At 34.9% G+C, this 7,093-nt stretch overlaps 1 long non-coding RNA gene across 1 annotated transcript; it reads right to left on the bottom strand.

Moving 5' to 3' along the window:
• Nucleotides 1-2,648: 2,648 nt before the first annotated feature.
• Nucleotides 2,649-4,249, bottom strand: LOC110916376. The gene is made up of 2 exons (XR_004863970.1): nt 3,779-4,249; nt 2,649-3,120 (listed from the first exon to the last, which is right to left on the bottom strand). It is a non-coding gene; the product is annotated as an uncharacterized LOC110916376 (long non-coding RNA).
• Between the last annotated feature and the right edge of the window lie 2,844 nt (nt 4,250-7,093).

Here is a 7,093-nt window from a genome sequence, read left to right as displayed (position 1 = left end):
GAAATAAAATTGTATACGGTTAAAAGGTTTCAATTGAAGAAATAATGGTATGACTTATATTATTAAGAAAATATAAAATTCAATGTTTTACATTAAGATAGATGGTAAACATGCAACAAGGTTTAGTGTTTGCTCTTGTATGGTTCAAAACATAACAACAATACGAGCTATATCTGTCCATTTCTATGAAGTGTCACGTGGAAACCAGAACATAGTTTTATTTCATTTTGAAAAATCAAATATCTTGGAAGATTCGTCAAATATTTAAAGCTCGGTTTGTTTAATAAAAACAATTAATAATATATTATATAATCTCATCTTCACGTCATACACAAATATGTGTGCGTACACAAGAGATAAGGGTAGGGCTGTTGAGGAGCTGAATCAAAACAGATCGGATTTTTGTTCGTATTCGGTTTGTTTACAAACTGAATTGAACCGAATGTTTTTTCAATCGAGCCAAATTCAAACGAGCATCTTTCGGTCGGAGTTTTTTTTGAGCGAATATCGAGTGTCGTATAAAAAAGGAAAGTAACTATGATGGTGTTATTTTTTAGAGTAAAGTGCAGTTTTTATCCCTAAGGTTTCGTGCAATTAAAAAACATGTATAAATTTAACACATAACAAGTGTAAACTTAACAAGGAAAAAAAAATACTCAACTGGTTCTATCAAAAGAAATTGAGTCGGAAGATAAATCGTCGACCAATTGAAGCAGGCCCTTGTTCGTTCGAAATCGAATAAATCAGTTGAGGCAATACCCTGGTCAGTTAGTGTCTTGGCGAGTGGCAATGAGAAAATCAAATAACGATGGCCGATGGGGGGTTTAGATTAGATTTTGTACTTCTAATCGAATGGCGGGTTGAGACTTAAGTGTCGATCGATGTTTCACATTTCATTTCAGTGTATAATATTTTGACTCAATTACAAAAATGAACATTGGAGTATTTGTAACATCCCAACCAACAGCGGAATACGTTGAAGCATCTAGATTATTCATAATTCATGGTACTATTAAAATTGATGTATTTAATCATACCAAGTTAAATGTCAAGTACAAAAATCTAATAGTTTTCAAATATAACATGAAATAAAGTTTTTTTTTTATTAAGTCCAAGTCCAAATGCGTTATGTGTGAATCATCAAGCTTGTAAAGTCTAAAACTCCATTTCATGTATCATGTATAAAAATAAAGGGTCGACTAAAAATTTAGTGAGTAAACATATATTTATACTTTGTATAATATGAGTAAAAATAGTGAATCGTAAGTGCAAGATATAAGTTATGCATATATGAATAAATGAACATGCATTAATCAAACCTATAACACAATAATCGGTTTCGATACCCAAAATGCCTTTGGGCGGGTGGTCAATCCAATAGCGCTATTATCTACTACCTTAAATTTGGTGTTGTTAATGATCAAAACATGAATCAATGGTTGAATCTCAAATGGATGAATATCACAAATGGTTGAATACGTCTAACACAAAGCATAACTAAACACATAGGCAGGAATGAATCCAGATGATTGAATACTTTGGAAGATAAGAACAAATACAACCTAGCACAAGTTGTAGCATTTTGGAATAAATTCCAAAAATTATCCTAACAACATAATATAATATATACAAGTACGAATACAATGAATATAACGAAAAAGCGAATACAATGGGATAGGAATTCTAGGTTCATATGATTTATGAGGTTTTTAGTTTAAGTTGGTAAAAATGGTTAAAGCGTCAAAAGAATATATAATAACAATAATTTGTATTTATATAGAACGAGTTTTTAGCACCCGCGTTTTGCGGCGGGACTGTTAAACCAAACAGAAAAAGACGTCAAAACGTTGAACCACATATGAAATTTGCAGACCGTTATTTATGACATTATCGTAGAAAAAAATAATAAAGTCAAAACAATAATATTACAGTACGGTTATACGGACACTCGCTAGAGCAAAGAAAAATTAAATACCAAAAGGGAGTTACATTAATTAAGAAGTATAAAATGAATCCATTTATCGATACAGATTATAAGCGATATTTAAATAAAATATTTGGATTCGTGCTTCAAATATTGGATTTGATGCTTAAACGGACTAAATAATTTTAATCTTTTTTTCAGAAATATAATTGCATTCCTTATCATTCCATACGAAAAAAGGGCAATTACAAAGCAATGACAGGTAGTCGGGCAACAAGTTGCGCCGCCACCCCCTTTTGAATAGAAAAACCAATTCTACTAAATACAAAGTTTGAAACCTTTAGCGACGAAGAATTACTATTAACGACTTTTTGAACCCGATTCAAGAGTCGCACAGCGTCAGGAGCGAGACTACCAAAGGTATCAAACGCAAATGGGACAAACACATGTTGATTCTCCCGGCAGGCTTTCTCATGTTTTGCCACTTTGCTCGCCTCTGCCTTGAGCACCGCTTGCCCTACGACAAAGTCCTTGTCCTTGAGCCCGACAATAGGGGAGACTCCAGTTAGATCTACACAAGCGTGTTTCTCCCCTTCCCATCCAAACACAAGGATGTCCGTCGGGCGTAAAATGGACCTCCCCTCTAAGGGGTCAGTCAGGGAGAATCTAAAGGCTACTAAATATGTGAAAAATGACTAAGGTGCATATACATTACACGTCAGAATTTGTATTGATATCAATTGTGAAATAATTTTATTTATGCCGTTAAAAAACAATTTTATTTATTTTAATGAAAAAAGAAAAAAAAAGTACTGGTCAAACTTATACAATATAGAAATGAGGAAAGGTAGCTCTTTCTTTTGAATATGGTTTTCAAAAGACGTGTGATTACATCTCTACCTCTCTCTCTTGATTATTGCTCTCTCTCTCTCATAGTGCTATAAGCACCAACACAACACCGGTTACCACCATCACAAATTGCCACCGCCATCAATCACCTAGCCACCACCCTCGCACTACCGTAGCGACGCCACCAACCACCAAGAACCGCCGTTGCGGGTTCTGACCACTAAAACCCTCAACCATCGCCGTTGTGAAACCGTTGTTGCCGCCACAGAACCTGTTCTCGTCCGATCTTAAGCTTGAACCACCACCACTGTTGTAACCTGGCTTCTTTTGCGCGACAACGGCCCAGACTGTTAAATAGAAGAAAAGTTAAGTTAAAACACTTAATCAAAACGAAACGGTAACATTGGTTCATTATGGTACGGGCTATTGGTTCAATATGCATAACTGTAAATTTTATATGTTTTATATTTTATAAAAGTTATCATTTCATTGTCTCTAAGATAATAATTCAATTTATATGAAATTTTTTTCAAATAAAAGTTTAGAAAATTATTTCATTTATAAACTTTTATACAATGTTGTCACAGCTATAATTATCAAAGCTGGTAAGAGAATTCATTTTAATCAACTGTAAAAATTATAAACTATGTCTTTAAAAATCCTCTGATTTGTTCCCATATCAACAAATAATAAAAACCCTTAATTTCATCCGATAGTTTTTGACTGAACAAAAATCACCACCACCATCAAAAGACTAAAACCCAACCACTCTCACTCTAAAAACCCAGCTACCATTGCTCACCCCCTACATGCAACCAACGCACCACCATCAAAATTGCCACCGACACAAACCACCGCAGCATTGCCACCACCGCAACACCACCACCTCCGTAGCACCACTAACACAACACCATCTCCACCACAACACCACCAATGATCCGCGAGACAGTTTTAATGATATGTCTAGCCAATCTCAATGTGACAATGTCGCTAACCACAACCTACCGCCGCTGTCGGAGCATGGCAGCGGCCATTTACCATTGTCAAAAGCTCTCGGATCCACATGATAACTTGAAAGGTTGGGGTCATCGGATGGAAGAAGAGAGCTTGCAAACATTGTGCAAGTCTAAATAATGAGAGGAGAGAAAGAGAGAGATGAGAAACAACCAAGAATTAGTGTCTGAGAGTTATAGCTAGAGAATACATATGAAAAGCATGGTGCTTAACTTACTTGTACCTAAGACTGTGGGGTATGGGGCTTGGGTTGGAGCGTGGGTTGGCTGAAAACGCCCAAGCCACCACCCCGGGTGGGCTTGGGTTGGGGCGTGGCCCAAGGGGCGGGAGTTTATAGCCGAGCGTGGGGTGGGCTAGCGATCATATGTGGCGGGCTCCTATTCGCTTGGTGGCCATGTCATAGCGGGGTGTTTAAATTTTAAAATTTAAAATGTAGCGGTTTGGCCAAGCCAAGCGTTCACCCCAACCCATCAACATCACTATAAATATAACCCCAACCCCCCCCCCCCCCCCCCCCGGCTACCCCAACCCAAACAATCGTTGTCCACCGCTACCCCAACCAAACCCCACTTGATCGAACCCGCTACCCCAACCCACTTAACCGATGGCCTCTTGGACACACGAAGAAGAGCTAGCTCTCGTCACGAGCGTCGTTGACGCTATGAAGGGGCGACAACCCGATCAACCCCGATATTGGCCGGAAGCCTTTGCAAGCTACCGACATAACGTCGGACACGACCGTCACAACTTAAACGCGTGCCAACATAAATGGCGCGAGCTACGGCCCAAGCTTGATCGTTTCAAAGCCTACTACGAAGCCGTTCCGAGCGGTGAGTTAAGCCACGAGGACCGGGTGGCGGTGGCGAACATTGGATTTCGGAGCAAGGAGCGAAAGCCGTTCGACAAGCTCGCGCTTTTTGAAATTTACCTAACGCTCTAGGTTTTTTTTATTTGGTAATCGTTTTTCGTTTTTTTTTTTTTTTTGTAATTTTTAGGTTTTTTTATTTTGAAATCGTTTTTAGGTTTTTTTTTTATGTTGTAATCGTTTTAAGAATTTAATAAAAGTTTAGGCTTTTTTTTAATGTTGTGGGTATTTTTTTTAATTTTTTGTATTTTTTTTTTGTATAAACTACCAAGCTACGCGGTTCACCCAGGCCCTGCCATACCCCACGTACACGTCACTCGGTGATGGGGGGGTCGAATTTCACGTGTCAACTCATGCCCCCGCCCCACTATACCCCATGGTCTAAAGCATTAATAAGTTCTAAAAAATCGAACAGTGTAAAATACTGACAATACCTTTTTACAAAATAATATAGGGAAAAATAGTGAACTAAATCGATAAAATATAAAATATTATCATATATATATATATATATATATATATATATATATATATGTATGTAAGGTTTATTTGAGAAGAAAAAATTTAATTAAGAATAAAAAGAACAAAGGGTAATTTTGTAAAACATTAAATAGTTTTTCCACTTATCTCATTTATTATCATTTTTTACTAATTAATTAGTTATAAATACTAATATCCTCCACATTAACTTTTTTTGCCTACACACATCAAAAGTTATCCTACATATTTCGAAATTTATCCTAGACGTTGAAATTTATCCTACACAACTCGTAATTTATCCTACACTTTAAATTTTTTTTTTTTTTTTGAAAAAATATACATTTGGAAGATAGGTTACAAATTATTTAATGTAGTTAGCTATTAAAGAGTAATACTACAAATTAATGACCTATGTAGATTTATCAATGTACCCTTATAGTAATATTAACTACTTATATTAAATGAAGTAAAATAAAACATTCTTATTGGTTGAAATTTATTCTTTTTTCTTCTTACAAAAAATTTCTTCTCATTTGAACTCTCTACTATATACATATATATATATATATATAGGGAGCCGCTAGAATGAGAACCACCTCGAGTTGTAAAAACCGCGAGAACTACACCCCACGGAGCGCCGTTCGCCATGATTTTTTTTTTACAAGTAGATGTGTATATTATAAACACAGCCGTAAAAAATCATGGCGAACGGCGCTCCGTGGGGTGTAGATTTTTACACCACAAGTTTGGTGAAAAAAAAAAAGAAAAAAGAAAAAAAATTAAAAAATACCAAACTTGTGGTGTAAAAAACTACACCCACGGAGCGCCGTTCGCCATGATTTTTTACGGCTGTGTTTATAATACACACATCTACTTGTAAAAAAAAATCATGGCGAACGGCGCTCCGTGGGGTGTAGTTCTCGCGGTTCTTACAACTCGAGGTGGTTCTCATTCTAGCAGCCCCATATATATATATATATATATATATATATATATATATATATATATATATAGGGTAAGGTTCATTTGAGAACCACCCTTATTGCGAGAACCGCGAGAACCAATGTGAACACAAAATAAAATCTAAAAAAATCAAAAAAGCACTCACAAAATTTTTTATTTTTATTTTTAATATTTTTAAACAAAAATCGCTATATTTAGTTACAAAAAAAAAAAAACCTTTTTTTTCGAGTAACAGTTATCCATGCACATGTGCATATGTATCATTACTTCAACAAATTCCGTAATACGTTATCAGTAATAGACAATTGCACTTTAATTTACAATACCTTTTGTAATACACTACTTTTTACATTATCAATATTCAAAATGCACATGTGCATCATTAGGTATAACCATGATATAACATGTTTTGTTACAAAACGTTTGTGATTTTGAATAGAGAAGTAGGCCCATATACATGTTTTTTGGTTAGTCATATTTAGTGGTTGATGGTTTGGCTATAGTTGTTACTTTATAATGTAATATGATGATTGGATGGTATAAATATTGTTGATATACATGTAATAAAGTGAAAATATTGGTAATGGTATTGTATTATGGATGGTAGGAGGTAATGCTAGTGTATTATGGATGGTATGATATACGAAAGGAAAAGTGTATTCAAAGTAGTGTACCAAAACACCTTATTTATATTATTGTTAACATAAAAACTAGTGTATTACACGTGATAGTGTAAATGAAAGTGCAATTGACTAATATTTGTAATGAATTACGGAATTTGTCAATAAAATGATACATATGCACATGTGCATGGATAACTGTTACTAAAATTTTTTTTTTATTTTTTTTAATTTTTTTATTAACAAAATATAGCGATCTTTCCAAAAAAAAAAAAATAAAAAAAAATTTTGGGTGTTTTTTAGATTTTTTTAGGAATTACTGTTTGTGTTCACACTGGTTCTCACGGTTCTCGCAATAAAGGGTGGTTCCTAACGGAT

This window comes from Helianthus annuus, chromosome 8 (assembly GCF_002127325.2).
Source record: "Helianthus annuus cultivar XRQ/B chromosome 8, HanXRQr2.0-SUNRISE, whole genome shotgun sequence".
NCBI lineage: Eukaryota > Viridiplantae > Streptophyta > Magnoliopsida > Asterales > Asteraceae > Helianthus > Helianthus annuus.
This window is presented reverse-complemented; position numbering and strand designations above follow the sequence as displayed.